Source organism: Trifolium pratense, linkage group LG5, assembly GCF_020283565.1.
Source record: "Trifolium pratense cultivar HEN17-A07 linkage group LG5, ARS_RC_1.1, whole genome shotgun sequence".
In the NCBI taxonomy this organism is placed as follows: domain Eukaryota; kingdom Viridiplantae; phylum Streptophyta; class Magnoliopsida; order Fabales; family Fabaceae; genus Trifolium; species Trifolium pratense.
In genome coordinates this window covers 35,791,242-35,818,225 of record NC_060063.1, presented here as the reverse complement: position 1 = coordinate 35,818,225, position 26,984 = coordinate 35,791,242, and the positions used below count along the sequence as shown (strand labels likewise).

The 26,984-nt window shown below is 35.5% G+C and overlaps 1 long non-coding RNA gene, 1 other non-coding gene and 1 pseudogene across 2 annotated transcripts; 2 read left to right on the top strand and 1 right to left on the bottom strand.

Annotated features, from left to right (window-relative positions):
* Nucleotides 1-798: 798 nt before the first annotated feature.
* On the top strand, nt 799-6,289 carry LOC123886526 (annotated as a pseudogene).
* On the bottom strand, nt 2,368-2,439 carry TRNAW-CCA. Its single transcript has one exon. It is a non-coding gene; the product is annotated as a tRNA-Trp (tRNA).
* Nucleotides 6,289-25,737, top strand: LOC123887004. The gene is made up of 6 exons (XR_006801312.1): nt 6,289-6,395; nt 23,621-23,732; nt 24,439-24,499; nt 24,566-24,640; nt 25,120-25,298; nt 25,670-25,737. It is a non-coding gene; the product is annotated as an uncharacterized LOC123887004 (long non-coding RNA).
* Nucleotides 25,738-26,984: the final 1,247 nt, after the last annotated feature.

The following is a 26,984-nucleotide window of genomic DNA, read 5'->3' as shown; positions in this document are numbered from 1 at the left end:
GATACATACATATTCTGTTTAATTGTAATTGAATATATTATTAGAGTTTTTATTAAATATTATAGAAAAAATATGCACTATAATTAGGGTTTTGTTTGAGAAAATAAATAAATAATGCTCTTAGAAATTTTAAAAATGTCTTATAAAAAAGACAAAGAAATATCTTAAGAAGGTTATGTATTTAGGGACATGTGTAGTATGTTAAAAATTTAAAATCATCTTTGTGACATTAATAATTGTTTTTTAAGGTTATATTCTAATTCAACTGAAGCACCGTTAACCCTAGTCTTTGACTGAGGGTTATACTCTGATTGAAGTTAATGAATTAAAAATCATATAAAGAAAGTAAAGTTTAGAAATAAAGTAAGATTATACTCTGATTCAACTGAAACATTAAGTATTAACCATGGACTTCGACAGGATATTATATTTCGGTTCAAATTGAAATTCTCTTTTCAGAAAGTAACACTGGTTTCTTTTGACTTGACAAATCACACAACACAATAGTAAAATCATCATTCACTCGTGTCAAAACGGGCTACCTGGCCAATTCAAACCAGCCCAAAACACGATCTAGATAGGTAATTGCTCTTCTAGACCTGTCAAAACGGGCTACCTGGCCAACCAAGTTACAGGATTTTCCGGACAAGCTAAAACCACGGTTTAAATAGGTAATTCCTCTTCTCCTGCCCCCTACATTGCTCTGAATCCCCCTAGCTCACGCGAAGATATCTTCCGATAGTGTATTTTAGCCTATGTGAGTGCAATGTAGGGGTGAAGAGAAACCACCATTTAAATATGGACTCTAAAAACACTGCCAAGTATGTCGGCCAGCTAATCGAAGAAAATTTCAAACAGCATCTATTGCAATATTTTTCAAATTTCAAAAATGTTCAGGTACATTTGCATATGCTCCTTTTATTATAGATAATCATCATTGAAGGAATTAAAGGAAAAAACAGTTGAGAGCAGCATGAAATACAAATTGATGAAGAATTAGTAACGAGGGACCAACCAAGTATCCCTTCTTCAAAAAGCTAACAAAATCAAGCTAACAAGCTGGCACTAGCAGTGACGGGTTGACGGAACAGGAAGAAGGGGAAGCACCGGCGTGGCGGTAGTGTTGGAGTGAGAGAATCAGTGACTTTTAGGGTTACTGTATTTTAAGAGTTACTGTAACCAACATAGTTCTAAACCAAAAATTTTAATTAATCGGATAATTTTGATATTTTCTTTTGGTTCACAATTGAAGCCATGATGGAACTCAAGATATCTAGCAACCCCCCTTATGTTAAACCTAGTGGTTTGAACGTAAGAAGAATCTATGGTTTTTTTTTTTTTTTGAACGTAAGAATTTGTGGTTGAGACTTGAGACTTTATATTCTTCCTTCTAAGAGTCGGTGATTAAATTTGATAAGGATCAATTTGATGATAAAACAAAGTTAGAGACCTTTCAAAATATTCATAATCTCAAAGGTCGAACGTAAAATTTCTAATCACTATACTACTTAAAAAAAAAATTCTCTTTAAATTTTATCAATTGTTTTACAATATCATATATTTCAAATATTATCAATCACTTTTATTAAGTTTTTAGTAAATTGTTAATTTTTGAGTAAAACTATGTTATATTATAGATCAAATTTTGACTTTACATTGTCTTTATACTATTCATATTAAAAAGATCCAAATTGTAATGTATTTTTTTTTTTACAATGTTGATAAATTAAACCGGTTCGATTTTTTTAGTAGATCACCCAAAATCAAAGCAAAACATATATTTTTTTATGAGATAAAGCTTCAAAACCGTTCTAAACTGTACGGTTTTTTTTTTTTGGGTTTATACAATCAGTTTAATTTGGTTCGGGGATCAGTTCTGACATCAAGTGGTTCGAGTATTACCGTTCCAAAATGTACTTTAAACACCCCTATGTTACACCTATAATATTAGCAAGCATCACACACATTTATGTATGGTGTTTAAAATCACATGATGTGTCATATTCATTAAATGACGTGGCAACACATCATTAGATGTATGTGTAAAAAAAAAATTAAATTGACAATGCATATAAATTAAACTCTTTTTTAAATTTCAAAAGGAAAATAAAATTAAAATTATAAAATATTAGCATTTATTTAATACTGTACATTTCAGATGATAATCATCATGATTCATGAACATGTTTTTTTGGTAAGGGATTCATGAACATGTTTTTTTGGTAAGGGATTCATGAACATGTTTGATACTGGAGTATTTAGAAGCACTAATTTGGATTAATTAAGATAAAAAAAAATTTAATAGGCAAATAAAATAAATTTAAAACCCAACGAAATAATAAGAAAAAATGTGGATGTTGAGGGAATTGAACCCGACGTGAATCGAACACGCAACCTTCTGATCTGGAGTCAGACGCGCTACCATTGCGCCACGGATCCACTTGCTGATATCCATCTTGCACAAAACGAAGTTATACTCAATAAGAAAAAAACTTCCATTTTCCATCAAAACGAAAGATAATAAAAAGACGAGACACAGTGTCGTCGTCGTTGTGCATAGAAAAATGAACACCAATAATATAACTCACAATTACCGTTGGAGATTCCAATTGGAGATGCAATTTCCATAATTCAATTTTCGCCTAACTCTAACAATCTTCTGATTTCATCTTGGCATTCTGTAAGTTTAGTTTTTGTTTCGTTTTTCTTGTTAATTGGAGTTTTTTTTTTTTTTTTTCAATTTACTGAATGGATCAATTTTGTTTCGAGGTTTTTTCAGAATCTTCGTTTGTATGATGTCGATGCTTCGGTTCTTAGAGTTGAAGTTCCTTCAGAAGCTGCTCTTCTTGATTGTTGCTTCACAGATGATGATTCCGTTGCTTATGCGGCTGCTTCCGATGGATTCATCAGAAGGTTTTATTCTCTTTCTCTTATTGTTTATTTATTATGATATTATTATTATTATTATTATTATTATTTATTTATTTATTTATTTTTATTTTTGTTGAAAGGGGGCAAATCTATGTAATTTAACTAGCAATAATAACACAAATACATGTAGCAATATCACTCATACGTCTATAGATGACACAATTCAATGTAATCATGTGTGTTGGTATGTGTCGGTGTCGAATACCGAAGTGTATTCGACACTGGACATGCCTAATCCGAAGAGTGTTCCTGTTTTCATAGGGAGGCTGTCCACAACCCATTTAGAGACTAATTCGAAATCCCCAATTTTGAATCTGAAGAGGAATACCAAAAATCTGGGTTGGACCAAAATTGCAACATTGTGTTAAGTTGGAGGAGCAAAAACCTGGAATTTTTTAAATGGGTGGACATAAATCTTTTTTATGTGAAATAGTGGGATTAAAAGTGCATTTAAACTAAAATATAATGAAAGCATCAAAGTATTGTTTCTTTTTATTTTAATTTTTAAAATTATAATGAAAATCTGTTATTTTGATGTTAATTAAAATTGTTTACTGAAAATTAAAGGAAAAAAAAAAAAAAAACTAGTTTTGTTATGGTACAAGGTTCATTTTTTAACAAAGATTGGATTCTAAATACTACATAGTAGTTTAAATAGTGAGAGCAATGGGATATGAAGTATTGTGAATCTCAACTGTGTAAACTATCTTTTGATTGGATTATTTAGCATACCATGTGTCATACTCCATGTTGTTGAGTTGTAGTGTCCAGACACCTAGCATTGATAATGTCCATGTTGTCATTATGTGGTGGCCTTCAAAACATGTCTTACTTGTCTTTTTCATATGAACATGATGTTTTTTTCTGTATTTTCTTTAGCTTGTTTTTGAGTTTTGTTGAGCTAAAATTTTATAGGTATGACATGCATTCTGGAGTTATTGATCCAATGGGCAGTCACGATGACATGGCAACGTGCATTGGATATTCCGACGAAACATGTAAGATACTTACCTAACCTGTTTCTATTTGTTTCTGTTGTAAATTTTTACTTTTATTGTTTTTCAATTGTTGGAATATGATTGGACGCACAAGGTGGGATAGGATTGGGAATGTAGTCATTAGAGATAATGTTGGGTGTAGTTCACATTATAGAAAAGATGGTAGAGTTGTATTATGACCTTGATTGTTGTAGGTCTGTTAGTTACTTCTGGATTTGACAAGAAGTTATTGTCATGGGACATTCGCACGAAGAAATCTTTTTCATTGTCGATGACTCTAGATGCAGAGATCGACTCCATGTCTCTCAATGGGTTTAAGGTTACCATAGGCATTGGAGCATCTGCCCAGGTTTATGATTTACGCAAATTTGACAAACCAAATCTGTCAATGGAGCCTTGCAATGGTGCACAATTAAGATGCGTCAGTCATTACCTTATGCAGAAGGTATGTACTATAGCTATCAAATCTATTTTATGTTACTATTAAGATTTCACATATATTAAGATTTGGCAGCCCCCCTCATTGATCTAGTTTTTGGGGTTGAGTAAGGTCCAGTGAACTGTCAATTCTAAAGAACCTATCTTAAGCCTAATATTGGGCAATAAATTGGATGTCTAAGTTTCACGAGGTCTAGAGTTTGTTCGCTACTGCTCCTATTCTTCTAACAAAAAACAAACTGAATTTTACTGTCCATTGTTCAAATATAAAAGGCTCTTGCAAGAGGAGGCATATTATTAGAAATTTAATATAGATCACTCACGTGGCTTTACCTAACAGCTTAAGCTTTTGGGATAGTTGAAACTCAACATACAGTTACATTGACTAGTTAACTAATTTATTTTCTTCTTTCTAAACCACTTGGAGAACTTTTTCATAGTCTTATCATTTAGTTACTTTCTGGCAGCTTCTAAGTCTGGTGTTCTTGCAGGATTTGCGGCTGGATCAGTGGATGGACGGGTTGCATTGCAGGTTTCCTGTTCATCAACCATAAGATGTATATTCATGCTGTTGATTAAAACTCTATCTACAATTTTGTTTAACAGCTGCATGATGTATATTCATGCTGTTGATGATTTTCAAATGCACAACAGATGCGGCCTATTGGACATATAAAACATGGTTTTGTTAATAGTTCTTTGTTATGGATTAAAGACATGATAAAGGGTTTTTTGTTTGTTTTATGCGGCCTATAGAGTATAGACCATGTTGTCTTCTCAATTCTAAGTAGTAGGCATCATTCTGGTTTACCTTGTCAGTTACATTGATTATTAATTTATCATAGGTGCAAATCTATCAATATATATATTTTTCTTTCTTTTTTGCCGTAGATTGATTTTCTCTTACAAGTAATAGTCAAATACTTTTTATATTTACTTTATTCATTCTTTGTTATAAGTTTCAATGTATTATAGTTCAAGTATCCTCTCAAAACTAAAAAAAATTATTTATCCTACCACACATTGCATGTGCTTACATATAGTTTATTGTTTGACTTGAATCAAAATGTTTTTTTTTTTTTTTATTTTATTTTTTTTATATAAGATGAATCAAAATGTTTTATGTTGGGAGTTTGCAAATTTTCGTTAACAACAGCCACAAGTTCTAATAAATTTGCTATGTCAACCTCTGACAGATATGCATTCCGGTGTCATCCAAAATTAAAGGATGGTCAGCATCATTTGGCATCTGTGAACGACATTGCGTTCAGTCCAGTGTATGTGCCTTCTAATCGTTTAGTTGTCATTTTCAATTGCTATAAATTGTAAAGCTTGAGAATTGATTTGTATAATTTCTGTTTAGTGTGCCTGGTGCATTTGTCACTGGTGATGATGAAGGATATGCTACCATATGGGATGCTCGTAGTAGGAAAAGACTACTTGAGGTACTCGCCTACCAAGTTTAGCACTTGTGTCTAGTTGTTATGATGTTTATATTAAGCTCAGCACTTTGCTGCATTTTTTCTCAATTTCAGTTTCCCAGGTACTCAAATAGTGTTGCATCCTTATCTTACAACCATTTGGGACAGCTTCTAGCTGTAGCATCAAGTTATACTTGCCAAGAAGCAAAAGAAATGTGAGTAATTCTTATAACTTTTTCATTTTCATGAACCATGAAGTTTCTACTACTTTTTGTCACCGGTAATACATACCTTTTCTTGGCCCTGTGTTTTTAGGAACATAATGTCTAAAAATTGGTTCTTGTCATTCTATACTTTAGTAGTACATCTTAATATTACTGATTTTCAAGAAACACATTGCTTGAATGCTAGTTCCTAGTAGTAAGCAATGCCATGTTGCATATTGTATGGCTTAATTATTTCCTATAATAGTTAAGCAAGAAATTTGACAACTAAGCTAGCTGAAACTAGCATTCTAATTCACTCAGAATCACTTGCTTTATCTGAATCGCTTCCTCAAAACCTAGAGACTATTAAGTTACTTCTCACTCCTATTTTCTCTGTTCTGGTAATCGATTTCTTCTACTTTTTTCTCTTTTGTGATTTATCAACTCAATTTCTTGTTTTGAATTTTGATTTTGATTTTGATTTGATGCTTGTGTGTGTAAGTAAATGGAATGTGATATATATTATGAGATAAAAAGTTTAGAATGATACATTGTGATCTGATGCTTGTATGTGCATAGATGTATATTGAGTAGTGTTGGATTTTTGTATGTTGGCTACATTTTGCAAAAACATCTTTTAGCCAAGTGTTGAGACAAATGTGCTTACGCCAAGTGTTGCGACAGATGTAACAACACTTGTATGTCTGATTGTTCGCGCCAGCTAGCGTTTTTATTTTCTACTCAATCTTTCGAAGATTTGATTGAAGAATTGTTTCGTGGTTTCTTACTCAACAAGACGCACGTGATCAATGTGTTTCAGAAGGCAGCTGAACCCTAGTTCTATTTTCTAAAGGAATAAAATAACTTTTAGAAAATATAATATTTGTTTCAAAAATATATCTTGTGAAGATTGCTGCAGAAAATATAAAAGATTTATTTCAAATAAATCTTTGTGCTTCAAGAAGATTAGAAGATTTAATTTTAAAATATATTTACAACAAATATATTTATGGGAGGAATATTTGATGCAAAGAAAGATTTGGTAAAAATATATATTTTGCATCTAGAAGATTTCTTGGAGCTGGATCATTGTGAAAAGCCCACGAGGCTTTGCTATTTAAAGGGTGCTGCTAACCCTATTTTATTCACCGAAACTTGAAGCAAAAATAGAATATCAAAGATGTAGTCTTTTAAGGGTTTCGTGTCTTTAAGCCACTCTCTAGGAGAGTTGGTGTAAAGTGAACCACTCGGGTTGTGAGATGGTCACTATGTCCTCACTCAGAAACCTGTAGGTAATGAGTTGAGTATTGTATTTGGAGGAAGCTTCTAAGCAACTCCAAATTGTGAACTTAGTCGTTGGCTAGGTGGTGATGTTATTGAAGTGTGTCGACTTCATCTTTGTCAAGGAGAGTGTCTCCATTATGTTGTTATTGAAATCCTTACTGGTTGTAAGGTTGAGGGGAGTGAGACGGGGTCTTATATCTAGGAGTTCCTAGGTAGAAGTGTCATTGGGTAGGGATTAAGTGAGGAGTTGTAAACGGGGGAGTTTAGCTCTGAATTAATACTGCTGATAGTGAATTTCCTCCTGGATTGGTATCCCCCAGATTAGGCTGTTAGGCTGAACTGGGTTAACAATTATGTGTGTCGTTTATGCTTTTCAGTATATGTTTTTAATGCTCTGTTTTATTGTTCTTACTGCTAAGACAAGTGTTGCGACAAGTGTCTGCACATCGTGGACAACACTTGTCTACTGTGTACCAGAATTTCAATTGGTATCAGAGCAGGCATCCTGTTCTGTATCTGGGTGAGATCCTAGGGAAGATACTTTCTGGTTATGAACAAGTAAGGAATACTGAAAAGTTGTTTGGACTTGAAGAAGTTCATATTTGTTTGAATGGTCCCTAGAAGTGGAGGATGGACTATTCATGGAACGGTGTATAGCTTTGATGTTTGAGCTTCTGTATGGTTTGATTTATGTTAACCTGTTGCACCTGGAGTGTGGAATTTTTGCAAAGGTCATTATGGTGTGCCTGAAGTTTGTTGAGGAGTTTTTTTTTTTTGCTTTGAATTCCGCTGCATATATATATATGATGGAAAACTCCTGGTGGTTTTGAGTGTGCAACACTCTGTTCTCCTCTGAAGAGGTTCAACTAACTTGTTGGAGATGCCAACGATACTTGAGGGTGATCTCAAGTCCACTCATAAAGGCACTCATATATGAGTTTGTTGAAGAGAGATCTGAAGGAAGTTGTGAGCAATTTATTTTTGCTTCTAACCCTAAAAGCCAACCTCCAGTGGCTTTGATAAAGGATCTCTTGGTGTGTTCCTTGAGAAGGGGACTGATGTCCTCCCAGATGTTGCTACATCTGACCAGCAGTATGCAGAATCTTGTTGGATTTATTTTGTCACTAGAAACTTATGGTTGACTTCTTGGGTGAGTTTATATCTGATCCAAGTAAGTGGTAGTGCAGATGTGTGTTTTGCTTTTCCTGTGTAAGCTTGATAAAGGTATCTCATTCAAATTCTTTATGTGGAGGTCAAGCTTAAATGTCAAGGACATTTTCTCTGACATCTGGAGAATCCTTCTGATCAAAGGAGCCAGATTTATGGAATCTTGTTTATGGCCATGAAACAGATTCTGTTTGGAGGAGAGTAACTTGCGTATACCAACCACAAGTTGTGCAGCTATTGAAGTGGAGAATGTATAATTCTCTAAAGTGCTCTGAGAAGTTATTAATGAGGAGTCCTTAATCTGAAGCTAGGAGACCTTGAAGACATGTCAGGCGTAATGTTTTGACATCTTTATAATGAGAATTTATTTTTCTCAATATATCTGGTGGTATTTCTCTTAAACAGGATGAAGGTTGTTTACTCTAACTTGATATTATCAAGTCTGTGAGAGCATAGAACTCTTGTTCTGTTGTAGTGAAAAGAGCTTCATGGGATTATGAACATTGGCGTTGCTTCAACCTATATCCAATGGTTGAATTGTTATCTGTACTTTGGAGTGTCATCCAAATCACCTAGGATAGGCATTTCAGTTGTTTCTAGCAAGGAGAAGTTATTATTTTTGGGAGCAAAGGATTATTGCTCTTTGGTATTGAAAGTTGATCAACTACTGATGGTTGATTCTCTTGTGGCCCCCTGCTGTTGTTAATTATGATGTTGGTGCTTCTACTAAGACCACAAGTGAATGTGTTGCTGATTCTCTCAAGGGAACTGTCCTTGAGACTGATGTTGTGTCAGATGTTGACACATCTATGGCACTGGAGACAAATGTTGTACCAAGTGTAGGTACATCTGGGGTACCTGAAATTGTCACAAGTGACACTGTTCATAATGATGCTACTGAAAAAGAAGGAACTCCTGTGGTAGCAAAATCTAGTAATAATCTTGTGGATTACTCTGAATCAGATGAATGCAGTAAGTCTCTATCTAAAGGTAAGGGAGTGAGTGATTCTGATGTTGTCTTCATGCATGAAAATGTTACAGGTGACAAACTTGTGACATAAGTGTCTGATACTGGTGTTGGTAAAAGGACTAGAAGTAGGACAGGTAAAGGTGTGACAACTGTTAGTACACCTGTCCATCACTCTGAGCCAGAGAAGTCTGCTAAAATGGTTAGGAAGAAAATTGTGACTGGTCCCCCTAGAACCAGGAGCAAGGTGATTCCAACTTCTGAGGTCAAGAAGAAGAGCTTAAAGAGAAAAGAACCTCATTCTAGTGATTCAGACTTTGAAAGGGAGACAAATGTAGCTACATCTGGTGGCACATCTTGAAGAAGTGTGAAAGGTTTGATGAGAAAAGTGTCTGATCTAGGTGACTGTTTTGATAAGCTAGTAAGGGAATTTGTAGTGAATGTTGCCGACAATTGTGATGACCCTAAAAACCCTGAGTATAGGCAGGTTTTTGTGAGAGGAAGGTGTGTTCACTTATCACCCTCTATAATCAACAAATTTTTGAAGAAGTAATGAGGAAGTAGCTGAGCTGGAAGTCACAGATAATGAAATTTGTAGAACAATCACTGGGAATAGGCTGAAGCAATGGCCTTGTCAAATGAAACTTTCTGCATCTCAATTATATCCTTTATATGCAGTTCTGAATAAGATTGTTGTTGTTAATCGGGTTCCTACCACTCATTCTAGTAATGTAGCCAAAGAATTGGCTAGGTTCATCTATGTTGTGGGAACAGAGACCAGAAGATCAAGTGAGCTGACGGTTAGTGATAAGAATTTACTATCTGGGACACATGTAGATGCTGGTGTAGGTACATCTGTCCAGCAAAAGGTTGGTGCTCTCACTAGGCAACAAATGATAACTAACTTGATTGAGTCTAGTACAGCTCTTGAAGCCATGAAACTGAAGACTGTGATGATCCTTTGAGCAAAGAATTCATGAAGACTTTTTTGATGTGTTGAATTTTCACCTGCTGTGATTAATAAGTTTTTGGGCAGCAGTGAAGAACCTGAAGCTGAGGTAGAGTTATCTGACAGAGCTACAGGTTTGAGTAACTTTATCTACATTGTTGGTATCAAGACCAAATGTGATTTTGACTCTTATATTTTTTTAAACTACTAAGAATGCTAAGTCTTTGGCTGTGAAGATGCCAACAACATTTCCCACTGTGCTTTGTAGTATTATTCTTGATCAGCATCCAAATATTTTGATCAACTCTGATGTTGTCTGTAAGAGGGAATCTCCTCTCACATTGCACTATAGACTAGTTGAAGGGACAAATGTCCCACATAATGTTGCAACATCTGGCAAGAAAATTCTGGCTTCATGACAAGAAAAGAGATGATTGCTGATTTGATGAACCTATGCAAGTTGACAACCTTGGTCGAAAGAAGTATGTCTTTGTAGTTGTTTATGATTCCTCCAGATTTACTTGGGTAAATTTTATTTTAATGTGTTCAAAGACCTTTGTCAACGCCTCCAAAGAGAGAATGAGGGTGTAATTGTCAGGATCAGAAGTGACCATTGGAAGGAATTTGAAAATGCTAAATTCTCTAACTTCTGCTCCTCTGAAGGAATTAGTCATGAGTTCTCATCTACCCTCTCTGAGCATTGGAAGGGGAGAAAACCAAATGTTAATTATTTCTAAGTCTTTGGGAGTAAATGCTACATCTTGGCTAATAGAGAACAAAGACGAAAAGATGAATCTCAAAAGTGATGGTAGGAATGGTGATCCTTTTGTTGTTGTCAATAAATCTCATACTATGACATGTTTGTATCTTGAACCTATCAAAACCCCTAATGTCGAATCAAATGTTGTTACTCATGTTAAAGGTTTTGTCAGTTCAAATGTTGTGGGTAGTGTTGGAACATCTGTCAGATGTACCTCTGAAACTTTCAATCTAGTATGAATGTTGCTATTGTTGATGACACTGTTGTTGAAAATGTGCATGTGTCATCTTCCAAGATTGTTGGTTCTGACACTTTGTCATCCCTCACTAAAGTTGTGGTTGAGTCCCCTAAAGGAACCTCACATACGTCTAATGTCATATCGGATGTTGAAACATCCTGGACCAACCCGTTAGTGTTGTTGAAACCTGTTCTGCAATCCCCCAAACTGATGCTGATATGGTTCTGAGAGTCCTCAATCTAATGAGGATCAACTAATGGTGGTTTGGAGTATTGAGGTTTTGAATGTGGTAGAAGAAACTGATCTTGATGATCTTCCATTTGACCAAAGTTGTTGCTCAAAGTGTGACTAAAAGAGAACTAGCAAGGTACGATTGTTTGGATGTGCATTTTGCTGAGAAGTATTATATGTGTTCAGATGTGCTATGATCAAATGTGATAATGCTCAGATATGTGATGATCAAAGGTGATTACTACTATGGTAAGTGACTGTTTCAGACCTGTTTCTGAAATCTCTAGTTTGATGTTCTTATGTGATGACAATATATCTATTGTTGAAGATGCTTTTGGTATATGTCTCTTGAGATTGAAATTGAATAATACTCATCTGTGTTGAATAACTTGTCTGTTCTGGTACGAGATGTTGTAACATCTGTCTCAACATCGTGTTATCTCAAGTGTTCCAACATTGTGTACAACATCTGTCACCCAAATGCCAGAATGTGGTTGACTATGAGCCAAATATTGAGGATGATGTTTTGGGCATCATGTCACTTGACAAGAAGAAAGTTGACATCTCTTCTGTCCTCTTAGAGAATGTTTTATTCATTTTGAAGAAAATGTCTAGAAATAGAAACTTGTGTTTTAAAAGAGATAATGCTATGAGAAGCTGGATTTTTGGTAAGTATATTTTTAACTATGAAGCAAGCTACAACGTTTATGGTGAAGCTACCAATAACCTTTATGGGTGTAATCTCTAAGAGTATTATGAGACAACTCTTTGAGATTGAAAGATCAGAAGCACTCCAAAGCCAAAAAGGGAGTGTCTTTGACTTCTGACTATAGATTTCTTTTGTCGGACCACATGTTCCTAACATTGTTTTCTCTGCCGGTTGGTACATGTTGTTTCCAAGAACAATGGTTTCTCATGCTCTTGTCATGTTGTGGAAACAAGGGGAAAATGTCTATTTTATGAGTGTTAACTATGGAGGTTGATGTGATGAAGATGATATAAGTTTATGCCTTATGACTTATGATCTTCATGTTATACTGTTGGAGTTTGGTTATGGTATTGTGGATAAAGGCTTGCATGTTCTCCGTATATTGTGTGGGCTAGGCCCTGGATTTCTAGCACCTTTGTGTGCATTATGGTATGTATTGTGTGCACTCTGAAGCGTTTGTCTGCTACCCTATGTTCTGATATGTATGATGTTTGTCAAAATTATGACCAAAAAGGGGGAGTAGTGTGTGTGTGGACAAATGTGTGGACCGGTGTTCTCACATTTGGTGAAGTTGTTGTTCTTATGCTTCTATGCTCGTATTGAGGGGGAGTGTGAGTTATATATATGCATGTGTTGAGGGGGAGTAATGCTATCCAGGAGGAGTAGTAGTGCGTAGCTAGCCTGATAATGTGTTCTGATAGCTTATGCTCTGATAACGTGCTTGATGGTTGTGGGAGTGCTATGTTCTTGATGTGTGATGTCATGCCTGATGTCTAGACATCCTGATCTGATGTGTGAGAATTTATTTTTCTCAGTATGTGGGAGTTCATTTCTCCCTATGTGGTTCTTTTGTGAGAGTTTAGTTCTCTCTGTTATGTAACTTGCACTTCTGATACTGCTATGGTACCTCTATGCCTCTGTTCTGTTGTTTAATGCACACTGACTTTATTTGTCAGAATTTGTGGCTAAAAAGGGGGAGTAGTGATCTGTGATATGTAAGATCTATCTGCGTGATGTGTGGACAGATGTGCTGACATCTGGTGTGTATGTTGTTGCGGTTCTTTCTGCGATGTGTTAATCTTCTAGGCCTATGTCTGAGTGGAGTAAATGTTACCTTCAGCTCTGTGTGATGTGTTGCAAGAATTCCAAAAAGCATTTAAATTTGTAGCATAGGGCATGATCATAATCATAGTCATAGAAATATGGATGATTCATCGTGCTTAGTCATAATCATAGAAATATGGATGACTTTTATGCTTAGGATCACAGTCATAGAAATATGGGTGATTTGGGTCACATTCATAGCAATATGGGTGACTTAGTTAGTTACATTCATAGAAATATGGGTAACTTGTACATGCTTATTTATGAATGCACACATGTGTGTCTACAACAACCATTAAGCGTTGATCACTCTGATTGAATGCTTCTGCTATTACAAGGATGTTGTAGTTCCTATGGTTGATTACATTGTATGTTTGTGCTCTGTCATGCACAAATTCAGGGGGAGTGGTAGTATGAATAAGTGACAAGTGTGATGCCAGATGCTGAGACATCTTGGCTTTATTCTCTGGTGGCTGGGAATTTATTTTTCCTAGTTCTATGTTTGTGGGAATTTATTTTTCCCTGGTTGAATGGATGTACTCTGATTGTAGGAGTTTATTTCTCCTATCTTTGAATCCACTGTGAGAGTTTATTTCTCTCTATCTGCTCTGTGAGGCTATATGTGTTTATTCCTGCTATTGCATGCCTCTGATGCTACTTACCTCTCTTGGAAGTAGTCTTACTATGTGTTACTTTCTTTCCTAGTTGTGTGATCATGTTGACTCGAAGGAAAGGTAATACTGTATCTCTCAATATACTGGTCTAATATTGTTTTAGCCAAAATTTGCCAAAGGGGGAGATTGTTGGGTTTTTGTATGTTGGCTACATTTTGCAAAAACATCTTTTAGCCAAGTGTTGAGACAAATGTGCTTACGCCAAGTGTTGCGACAGATGTAACAACACTTGTATGTCTGATTGTTCGCGCCAGCTAGCGTTTTTATTTTCTACTCAATCTTTCGAAGATTTGATTGAAGAATTGTTTCGTGGTTTCTTACTCAACAAGACGCACATGATCAATGTGTTTCAGAAGGCAGCTGAACCCTAGTTCTATTTTCTAAAGGAATAAAATAACTTTTAGAAAATATAATATTTGTTTCAAAAATATATCTTGTGAAGATTGCTGCAGAAAATATAAAAGATTTATTTCAAATAAATCTTTGTGCTTCAAGAAGATTAGAAGATTTAATTTTAAAATATATTTACAACAAATATATTTATGGGAGGAATATTTGATGCAAAGAAAGATTTGGTAAAAATATATATTTTGCATCTAGAAGATTTCTTGGAGCTGGATCATTGTGAAAAGCCCACGAGGCTTTGCTATTTAAAGGGTGCTGCTAACCCTATTTTATTCACCGAAACTTGAAGCAAAAATAGAATATCAAAGATGTAGTCTTTTAAGGGTTTCGTGTCTTTAAGCCACTCTCTAGGAGAGTTGGTGTAAAGTGAACCACTCGGGTTGTGAGATGGTCACTATGTCCTCACTCAGAAACCTGTAGGTAATGAGTTGAGTATTGTATTTGGAGGAAGCTTCTAAGCAACTCCAAATTGTGAACTTAGTCGTTGGCTAGGTGGTGATGTTATTGAAGTGTGTCGACTTCATCTTTGTCAAGGAGAGTGTCTCCATTATGTTGTTATTGAAATCCTTACTGGTTGTAAGGTTGAGGGGAGTGAGACGGGGTCTTATATCTAGGAGTTCCTAGGTAGAAGTGTCATTGGGTAGGGATTAAGTGAGGAGTTGTAAACGGGGGAGTTTAGCTCTGAATTAATACTGCTGATAGTGAATTTCCTCCTGGATTGGTATCCCCCAGATTAGGCTGTTAGGCTGAACTGGGTTAACAATTATGTGTGTCGTTTATGCTTTTCAGTATATGTTTTTAATGCTCTGTTTTATTGTTCTTACTGCTAAGACAAGTGTTGCGACAAGTGTCTGCACATCGTGGACAACACTTGTCTACTGTGTACCAGAATTTCAATTGGTATCAGAGCAGGCATCCTGTTCTGTATCTGGGTGAGATCCTAGGGAAGATACTTTCTGGTTATGAACAAGTAAGGAATACTGAAAAGTTGTTTGGACTTGAAGAAGTTCATATTTGTTTGAATGGTCCCTAGAAGTGGAGGATAGACTATTCATGGAACGGTGTATAGCTTTGATGTTTGAGCTTCTGTATGGTTTGATTTATGTTAACCTGTTGCACCTGGAGTGTGGAATTTTTGCAAAGGTCATTATGGTGTGCCTGAAGTTTGTTGAGGAGTTTTTTTTTTTTTGCTTTGAATTCCGCTGCATATATATATATGATGGAAAACTCCTGGTGGTTTTGAGTGTGCAACACTCTGTTCTCCTCTGAAGAGGTTCAACTAACTTGTTGGAGATGCCAACGATACTTGAGGGTGATCTCAAGTCCACTCATAAAGGCACTCATATATGAGTTTGTTGAAGAGAGATCTGAAGGAAGTTGTGAGCAATTTATTTTTGCTTCTAACCCTAAAAGCCAACCTCCAGTGGCTTTGATAAAGGATCTCTTGGTGTGTTCCTTGAGAAGGGGACTGATGTCCTTCCAGATGTTGCTACATCTAACCAGCAGTATGCAGAATCTTGTTGGATTTATTTTGTCACTAGAAACTTATGGTTGACTTCTTGGGTGAGTTTATATCTGATCCAAGTAAGTGGTAGTGCAGATGTGTGTTTTGTTTTTCCTGTGTAAGCTTGATAAAGGTATCTCATTCAAATTCTTTATGTGGAGGTCAAGCTTAAATGTCAAGGACATTTTCTCTGACATCTGGAGAATCCTTCTGATCAAAGGAGCCAGATTTATGGAATCTTGTTTATGGCCATGAAACAGATTCTGTTTGGAGGAGAGTAACTTGCGTATACCAACCACAAGTTGTGCAGCTATTGAAGTGGAGAATGTATAATTCTCTAAAGTGCTCTGAGAAGTTATTAATGAGGAGTCCTTAATCTGAAGCTAGGAGACCTTGAAGACATGTCAGGCGTAATGTTTTGACATCTTTATAATGAGAATTTATTTTTCTCAATATATCTGGTGGTATTTCTCTTAAACAGGATGAAGGTTGTTTACTCTAACTTGATATTATCAAGTCTGTGAGAGCATAGAACTCTTGTTCTGTTGTAGTGAAAAGAGCTTCATGGGATTATGAACATTGGCGTTGCTTCAACCTATATCCAATGGTTGAATTGTTATCTGTACTTTGGAGTGTCATCCAAATCACCTAGGATAGGCATTTCAGTTGTTTCTAGCAAGGAGAAGTTATTATTTTTGGGAGCAAAGGATTATTGCTCTTTGGTATTGAAAGTTGATCAACTACTGATGGTTGATTCTCTTGTGGCCCCCTGCTGTTGTTAATTATGATGTTGGTGCTTCTACTAAGACCACAAGTGAATGTGTTGCTGATTCTCTCAAGGGAACTGTCCTTGAGACTGATGTTGTGTCAGATGTTGACACATCTATGGCACTGGAGACAAATGTTGTACCAAGTGTAGGTACATCTGGGGTACCTGAAATTGTCACAAGTGACACTGTTCATAATGATGCTACTGAAAAAGAAGGAACTCCTGTGGTAGCAAAATCTAGTAATAATCTTGTGGATTACTCTGAATCAGATGAATGCAGTAAGTCTCTATCTAAAGGTAAGGGAGTGAGTGATTCTGATGTTGTCTTCATGCATGAAAATGTTACAGGTGACAAACTTGTGACATAAGTGTCTGATACTGGTGTTGGTAAAAGGACTAGAAGTAGGACAGGTAAAGGTGTGACAACTGTTAGTACACCTGTCCATCACTCTGAGCCAGAGAAGTCTGCTAAAATGGTTAGGAAGAAAATTGTGACTGGTCCCCCTAGAACCAGGAGCAAGGTGATTCCAACTTCTGAGGTCAAGAAGAAGAGCTTAAAGAGAAAAGAACCTCATTCTAGTGATTCAGACTTTGAAAGGGAGACAAATGTAGCTACATCTGGTGGCACATCTTGAAGAAGTGTGAAAGGTTTGATGAGAAAAGTGTCTGATCTAGGTGACTGTTTTGATAAGCTAGTAAGGGAATTTGTAGTGAATGTTGCCGACAATTGTGATGACCCTAAAAACCCTGAGTATAGGCAGGTTTTTGTGAGAGGAAGGTGTGTTCACTTATCACCCTCTATAATCAACAAATTTTTGAAGAAGTAATGAGGAAGTAGCTGAGCTGGAAGTCACAGATAATGAAATTTGTAGAACAATCACTGGGAATAGGCTGAAGCAATGGCCTTGTCAAATGAAACTTTCTGCATCTCAATTATATCCTTTATATGCAGTTCTGAATAAGATTGTTGTTGTTAATCGGGTTCCTACCACTCATTCTAGTAATGTAGCCAAAGAATTGGCTAGGTTCATCTATGTTGTGGGAACAGAGACCAGAAGATCAAGTGAGCTGACGGTTAGTGATAAGAATTTACTATCTGGGACACATGTAGATGCTGGTGTAGGTACATCTGTCCAGCAAAAGGTTGGTGCTCTCACTAGGCAACAAATGATAACTAACTTGATTGAGTCTAGTACAGCTCTTGAAGCCATGAAACTGAACACTGTGATGATCCTTTGAGCAAAGAATTCATGAAGACTTTTTTGATGTGTTGAATTTTCACCTGCTGTGATTAATAAGTTTTTGGGCAGCAGTGAAGAACCTGAAGCTGAGGTAGAGTTATCTGACAGAGCTACAGGTTTGAGTAACTTTATCTACATTGTTGGTATCAAGACCAAATGTGATTTTGACTCTTATATTTTTTTAAACTACTAAGAATGCTAAGTCTTTGGCTGTGAAGATGCCAACAACATTTCCCACTGTGCTTTGTAGTATTATTCTTGATCAGCATCCAAATATTTTGATCAACTCTGATGTTGTCTGTAAGAGGGAATCTCCTCTCACATTGCACTATAGACTAGTTGAAGGGACAAATGTCCCACATAATGTTGCAACATCTGGCAAGAAAATTCTGGCTTCATGACAAGAAAAGAGATGATTGCTGATTTGATGAACCTATGCAAGTTGACAACCTTGGTCGAAAGAAGTATGTCTTTGTAGTTGTTTATGATTCCTCCAGATTTACTTGGGTAAATTTTATTTTAATGTGTTCAAAGACCTTTGTCAACGCCTCCAAAGAGAGAATGAGGGTGTAATTGTCAGGATCAGAAGTGACCATTGGAAGGAATTTGAAAATGCTAAATTCTCTAACTTCTGCTCCTCTGAAGGAATTAGTCATGAGTTCTCATCTACCCTCTCTGAGCATTGGAAGGGGAGAAAACCAAATGTTAATTATTTCTAAGTCTTTGGGAGTAAATGCTACATCTTGGCTAATAGAGAACAAAGACGAAAAGATGAATCTCAAAAGTGATGGTAGGAATGGTGATCCTTTTGTTGTTGTCAATAAATCTCATACTATGACATGTTTGTATCTTGAACCTATCAAAACCCCTAATGTCGAATCAAATGTTGTTACTCATGTTAAAGGTTTTGTCAGTTCAAATGTTGTGGGTAGTGTTGGAACATCTGTCGGATGTACCTCTGAAACTTTCAATCTAGTATGAATGTTGCTATTGTTGATGACACTGTTGTTGAAAATGTGCATGTGTCATCTTCCAAGATTGTTGGTTCTGACACTTTGTCATCCCTCACTAAAGTTGTGGTTGAGTCCCCTAAAGGAACCTCACATACGTCTAATGTCATATCGGATGTTGAAACATCCTGGACCAACCCGTTAGTGTTGTTGAAACCTGTTCTGCAATCCCCCAAACTGATGCTGATATGGTTCTGAGAGTCCTCAATCTAATGAGGATCAACTAATGGTGGTTTGGAGTATTGAGGTTTTGAATGTGGTAGAAGAAACTGATCTTGATGATCTTCCATTTGACCAAAGTTGTTGCTCAAAGTGTGACTAAAAGAGAACTAGCAAGGTACGATTGTTTGGATGTGCATTTTGCTGAGAAGTATTATATGTGTTCAGATGTGCTATGATCAAATGTGATAATGCTCAGATATGTGATGATCAAAGGTGATTACTACTATGGTAAGTGACTGTTTCAGACCTGTTTCTGAAATCTCTAGTTTGATGTTCTTATGTGATGACAATATATCTATTGTTGAAGATGCTTTTGGTATATGTCTCTTGAGATTGAAATTGAATAATACTCATCTGTGTTGAATAACTTGTCTGTTCTGGTACGAGATGTTGTAACATCTGTCTCAACATCGTGTTATCTCAAGTGTTCCAACATTGTGTACAACATCTGTCACCCAAATGCCAGAATGTGGTTGACTATGAGCCAAATATTGAGGATGATGTTTTGGGCATCATGTCACTTGACAAGAAGAAAGTTGACATCTCTTCTGTCCTCTTAGAGAATGTTTTATTCATTTTGAAGAAAATGTCTAGAAATAGAAACTTGTGTTTTAAAAGAGATAATGCTATGAGAAGCTGGATTTTTGGTAAGTATATTTTTAACTATGAAGCAAGCTACAACGTTTATGGTGAAGCTACCAATAACCTTTATGGGTGTAATCTCTAAGAGTATTATGAGACAACTCTTTGAGATTGAAAGATCAGAAGCACTCCAAAGCCAAAAAGGGAGTGTCTTTGACTTCTGACTATAGATTTCTTTTGTCGGACCACATGTTCCTAACATTGTTTTCTCTGCCGGTTGGTACATGTTGTTTCCAAGAACAATGGTTTCTCATGCTCTTGTCATGTTGTGGAAACAAGGGGAAAATGTCTATTTTATGAGTGTTAACTATGGAGGTTGATGTGATGAAGATGGTATAAGTTTATGCCTTATGACTTATGATCTTCATGTTATACTGTTGGAGTTTGGTTATGGTATTGTGGATAAAGGCTTGCATGTTCTCCGTATATTGTGTGGGCTAGGCCCTGGATTTCTAGCACCTTTGTGTGCATTATGGTATGTATTGTGTGCACTCTGAAGCGTTTGTCTGCTACCCTATGTTCTGATATGTATGATGTTTGTCAAAATTATGACCAAAAAGGGGGAGTAGTGTGTGTGTGGACAAATGTGTGGACCGGTGTTCTCACATTTGGTGAAGTTGTTGTTCTTATGCTTCTATGCTCGTATTGAGGGGGAGTGTGAGTTATATATATGCATGTGTTGAGGGGGAGTAATGCTATCCAGGAGGAGTAGTAGTGCGTAGCTAGCCTGATAATGTGTTCTGATAGCTTATGCTCTGATAACGTGCTTGATGGTTGTGGGAGTGCTATGTTCTTGATGTGTGATGTCATGCCTGATGTCTAGACATCCTGATCTGATGTGTGAGAATTTATTTTTCTCAGTATGTGGGAGTTCATTTCTCCCTATGTGGTTCTTTTGTGAGAGTTTAGTTCTCTCTGTTATGTAACTTGCACTTCTGATACTGCTATGGTACCTCTATGCCTCTGTTCTGTTGTTTAATGCACACTGACTTTATTTGTCAGAATTTGTGGCTAAAAAGGGGGAGTAGTGATCTGTGATATGTAAGATCTATCTGCGTGATGTGTGGACAGATGTGCTGACATCTGGTGTGTATGTTGTTGCGGTTCTTTCTGCGATGTGTTAATCTTCTAGGCCTATGTCTGAGTGGAGTAAATGTTACCTTCAGCTCTGTGTGATGTGTTGCAAGAATTCCAAAAAGCATTTAAATTTGTAGCATAGGGCATGATCATAATCATAGTCATAGAAATATGGATGATTCATCGTGCTTAGTCATAATCATAGAAATATGGATGACTTTTATGCTTAGGATCACAGTCATAGAAATATGGGTGATTTGGGTCACATTCATAGCAATATGGGTGACTTAGTTAGTTACATTCATAGAAATATGGGTAACTTGTACATGCTTATTTATGAATGCACACATGTGTGTCTACAACAACCATTAAGCGTTGATCACTCTGATTGAATGCTTCTGCTATTACAAGGATGTTGTAGTTCCTATGGTTGATTACATTGTATGTTTGTGCTCTGTCATGCACAAATTCAGGGGGAGTGGTAGTATGAATAAGTGACAAGTGTGATGCCAGATGCTGAGACATCTTGGCTTTATTCTCTGGTGGCTGGGAATTTATTTTTCCTAGTTCTATGTTTGTGGGAATTTATTTTTCCCTGGTTGAATGGATGTACTCTGATTGTAGGAGTTTATTTCTCCTATCTTTGAATCCACTGTGAGAGTTTATTTCTCTCTATCTGCTCTGTGAGGCTATATGTGTTTATTCCTGCTATTGCATGCCTCTGATGCTACTTACCTCTCTTGGAAGTAGTCTTACTATGTGTTACTTTCTTTCCTAGTTGTGTGATCATGTTGACTCGAAGGAAAGGTAATACTGTATCTCTCAATATACTGGTCTAATATTGTTTTAGCCAAAATTTGCCAAAGGGGGAGATTGTTGGGTTTTTGTATGTTGGCTACATTTTGCAAAAACATCTTTTAGCCAAGTGTTGAGACAAATGTGCTTACGCCAAGTGTTGCGACAGATGTAACAACACTTGTATGTCTGATTGTTCGCGCCAGCTAGCGTTTTTATTTTCTACTCAATCTTTCGAAGATTTGATTGAAGAATTGTTTCGTGGTTTCTTACTCAACAAGACGCACGTGATCAATGTGTTTCAGAAGGCAGCTGAACCCTAGTCCTATTTTCTAAAGGAATAAAATAACTTTTAGAAAATATAATATTTGTTTCAAAAATATATCTTGTGAAGATTGCTGCAGAAAATATAAAAGATTTATTTCAAATAAATCTTTGTGCTTCAAGAAGATTAGAAGATTTAATTTTAAAATATATTTACAACAAATATATTTATGGGAGGAATATTTGATGCAAAGAAAGATTTGGTAAAAATATATATTTTGCATCTAGAAGATTTCTTGGAGCTGGATCATTGTGAAAAGCCCACGAGGCTTTGCTATTTAAAGGGTGCTGCTAACCCTATTTTATTCACCGAAACTTGAAGCAAAAATAGAATATCAAAGATGTAGTCTTTTAAGGGTTTCGTGTCTTTAAGCCACTCTCTAGGAGAGTTGGTGTAAAGTGAACCACTCGGGTTGTGAGATGGTCACTATGTCCTCACTCAGAAACCTGTAGGTAATGAGTTGAGTATTGTATTTGGAGGAAGCTTCTAAGCAACTCCAAATTGTGAACTTAGTCGTTGGCTAGGTGGTGATGTTATTGAAGTGTGTCGACTTCATCTTTGTCAAGGAGAGTGTCTCCATTATGTTGTTATTGAAATCCTTACTGGTTGTAAGGTTGAGGGGAGTGAGACGGGGTCTTATATCTAGGAGTTCCTAGGTAGAAGTGTCATTGGGTAGGGATTAAGTGAGGAGTTGTAAACGGGGGAGTTTAGCTCTGAATTAATACTGCTGATAGTGAATTTCCTCCTGGATTGGTATCCCCCAGATTAGGCTGTTAGGCTGAACTGGGTTAACAATTATGTGTGTCGTTTATGCTTTTCAGTATATGTTTTTAATGCTCTGTTTTATTGTTCTTACTGCTAAGACAAGTGTTGCGACAAGTGTCTGCACATCGTGGACAACACTTGTCTACTGTGTACCAGAATTTCAAGTAGTAATAATGTCATTGATGATGATCAAAGATGCTTGTATGTGCGTATGTGTAGATTGAATAATATTGTTAACCTCATAGTAGTATTAGTAATGTTTTGGTATTTGGTTGAAAATTTAAATCTATTTTGTTTGGGAAAAAGGAATAGAAAATAGTTTAGGTGTTATTTGTAATACATTTAGTTAAGAGTGAGTCTCACATGATTAAGAACTAGCTAGCAAAATAGAAATGATTTGATTCTTTTTTAATGCATCTTTGATGATAACAAATATCCAAGGACATGGAGAGTGACATTTAATTAGTTTGTGGTTGTATAGTAAATTTTTGTTATTAGCTATGTATCTTTTGTAAAGATTAGTCATTTTATTTGTTACTAGTAATTATGTCACTACTTGAGATTTGTTACTTGCCCTGCAATAGCTTTATTGCATAACCATTTATGGAGTGGCATTTCACTCTGTTAGGCAATATTCATTTCTCAACATGTATTGTGTTGGTTATTTCACTAAAATATCACATGTTTATCTAATCTCGGTAATGTGATTCCACTTCATCTATGAAATAGGTTTGATGCTTTGTGTCTTTGAAATGTACATTTAATACTTATGTTCCTTAATTCTACAGGTTCGGATTGATAGTGTCGATGTTTTGGAAAATGTCCCTTATGCAGAGTGTATAACGTTGATCCTCCATTGCAGCTTTTGCTTGAAGCAACTTCAGTGATGGTGGAAATAAGGTGTGATTCTGCTAGTTCCTTTTGCTCAATAATGTTGAGAAATATTTTTTGTTGACCGGTGATATAGAATTTTTACTGCCTTGTAACTTATTGATTTTTATTTGCATTTGTCCTATGATTTCCTTTGTAAGTTATTGCTTTTGGTTATTCACTGTTGCTGCTACCACAATTGATATAGACTTAACCAGTTATGATAAATTATAAGAATGATCATTTATGTGAGAATATATTTTCATTGAAGAATAAATGTAGGGATGATTGACATATAGTAGATGCTTCTTTCATTTCATGTTTGTGTGTCCACTATCATTAACCAAATTAAGTTTAGTGTGCCTTCTAAGAATGAGTTCATTACTAAAATAAAACACTCTTCTTTGTTTCACACTTGGACTGAAACCAACAGGGAATTTGTAGGCTAATAATTTCAGGTATCATGTTCCTCATTCATGGCTGAAACCAACATGGAATTTATTGGTTATGTTTGAGGAATTGGGTGGGGAATATGTTACTTTTTGATTGTGTAGTGTTGTAGAGTACTAATCTATGAAGCATTGACACTTACTAACATACATGTAAACACCGATAATAGTTTAAGAAAATCGAAGTGATTGAAATAACCACTTCTGTCTGTATCTTGTTGCATGTTGGTGCTAAATAGTTGCTAATACTTGTCCATGCGGCATTCTGAATTTATTCTCGTTTTCAGGACGAACTGGAAGCAGAACTTAAAGAATAAGGCATGGCATATCAACACCACAATCGTGCAGGTAAATCACTTTTTGCTGCATCATATTCCTTTCAATGTCGTATGATCTTCATTCTTTACTTTATAGGGAAGATACGATGTTTGCTGTCCTATGATGTCAGCCTGGGATCTTCATAAAGCTTGGCCAGAGGTAGATTTTCGGGTAAGAAGAGAGTGTTGCTTTTGGTCATTGGTCTCGCTGACATTCACAATATTGTTCTGCATGCTATGATAATTATCTATGAAGTTTCTTGATAGAGATTTTAATGTCCCATTTTATAGTGAAGCATATCTTTTAATTATAAATTTCAAATGATGATTTTGTTGTTTACTTATATATCTTCTTATCAAGAAGAATGTTTCCACTTTATCTTGTGCAAAACTTGGTCAAGTTACTGAATCATATTATGACACTTGGTTAAATGTGTTGATACTAAGTATGTAAAATGAAAAGTATGTTCTCTATATCGTATTGAGTTAAATGCTCATAGCAATACCAAATATATATTAACTACAAATAATAATCAATGCTTAAGTATTCTCTGATGGACTTTTGAAGGTAGAGCTTATCTCACTAGTTTTCAATCTAGACTTTCAGAATTTGCCTCTTGTTTCATTAAGTATCCATTATGGTGTTTTTAGGTACTTGTCTGCACAATAACTCTGGCATGGGATGTCAATCTACCTGCTCACAGGTACATTGCTACATGCACGGTGTTGTGAAAGTGTGAAGTCCACAGTATCACACAACATGCCTGCACTGTGTTGCTACATGCCTTGCTAGATGACTGCTTTCATTTTTTTATTCCAGTTCAGACCAGGTATGAAAGTGAATCCTTATCTTGTCTGATGTTTTGGTTTTCTCTGGTATAGCGTACTGTTTTTCATAAGGTTGCAGTTTTGGTGGGTATGGTTTCATTTTAATATATAGTTTCATGAAATAAAACACTATATAAGCTACAGGCATACCTATTAGCCTTATAGGTTCATTTGTTCACTGATTCACATAATCTCTGTAAAAATTAGTCAGTTTTAGTAGTGATGTTCATTAAATGATTCAAGGTTGCTGGGGAAAGGTTTATAAGTTGAAGTTAATAAGTTTTTAATACCAATCAGATTTAGTTAATAAGTCTCTGTAAATATTTCTTTACCACCCATCATAAGTATTGTTTGTGCTATTTTGTGCATGCAGATTAGCCCTGATGCAAGAAAAGGTACTAATTATGGTGGTTGTCAAATTACTCGTGCTAACTTATTGACTAGTGACATGTTCTGGTAATGCTTTTAACATCTTGCAAAATTGTATTGAATGACCTTTAAGAACATCCAAATCGTTTGATGGACCATTAGGATATTGGTGTAGTTATCTTTCCAATATTATTTCTGTTTGGTCCATCATCATTTATGTGTTTGTCTTAGTCAACTTGAATGTGTTTTATGTGAATAGTTCTTTACAAACTACCATAATTAGATTTGATTAGAAAGGCTTCTTAACTCATCATTATTCTTTAATTCTGATGAATTAAAGTTGGAAAAAAAACTAAGCCACAAACTTAGTATTGCACTTGGAAAAAAAATATTGATTGAATGTGTCTTATTCATCATTATTCTATATAGTGTTGTCTGGATCAATAATTTCACTAACTTAGCTCATGGGAATCTACTAATCTGTTGCTCATGGGAATTTTCAGTATTCATTTATAGTGTTATCAGGAACACATTAAAAAATTTTCTCTGAATTTGTTTTGTAGTTGATGAAGAGTGATCAGTCTCGGCTTTCCCTTGAAGCACATGAATTTGTTTTGGGTAAATTCAACTTTTCTTTTTAATGAGTTCTGAATTCTTGATAACTCGAGGCATTAAATAGATCAATATATTTACTTTGCTAATCAATTTCATGTTCAAATTATGCATTACATTAGTTCTGTTCATATGTTTATTAACACTAATCAATTTCACTTCTACATATTTATGGTTTTAATATTAAAATGTATAGTTTATATTGGATTTAAAGTATCATCAATATCTTTAAGTATAACATGCATATTTGATTCATTTGCCAGTAATAAGATGTAATGAGAGTATATGATGCACATTTAACTTAGCTTTTTTGATGGATGATAATTAATTAACAATTAGCTTGGTTTTAGGAATGGATTCATAGTAATTAGCCTTTTATAATTATAGATTTTTTCTAAAATGCTTGAATTTGGCTGCGAAATCGCTAGGAAACATAACCTTTTCAACAATATTTAACTATGTATTAATTGGGAATTAGCTATGATTTCCTATATATTAGTTGCAAATTAGCTAGGAAATATTTTTCTAGATGATTTGCCGCCCAATCCATGCTAGGACCTATACGGCAGCTAATTCACAACAAATGCGTAGCAAACACTGTTTTACTAGCGATTAGCTACGAATTAGCTACAAGTGGCTTCGTAGCTAAACGCAGATTTTCTTGTAGTGTAAATGAAAATAAATATTATGGTCAAAATATATAAATA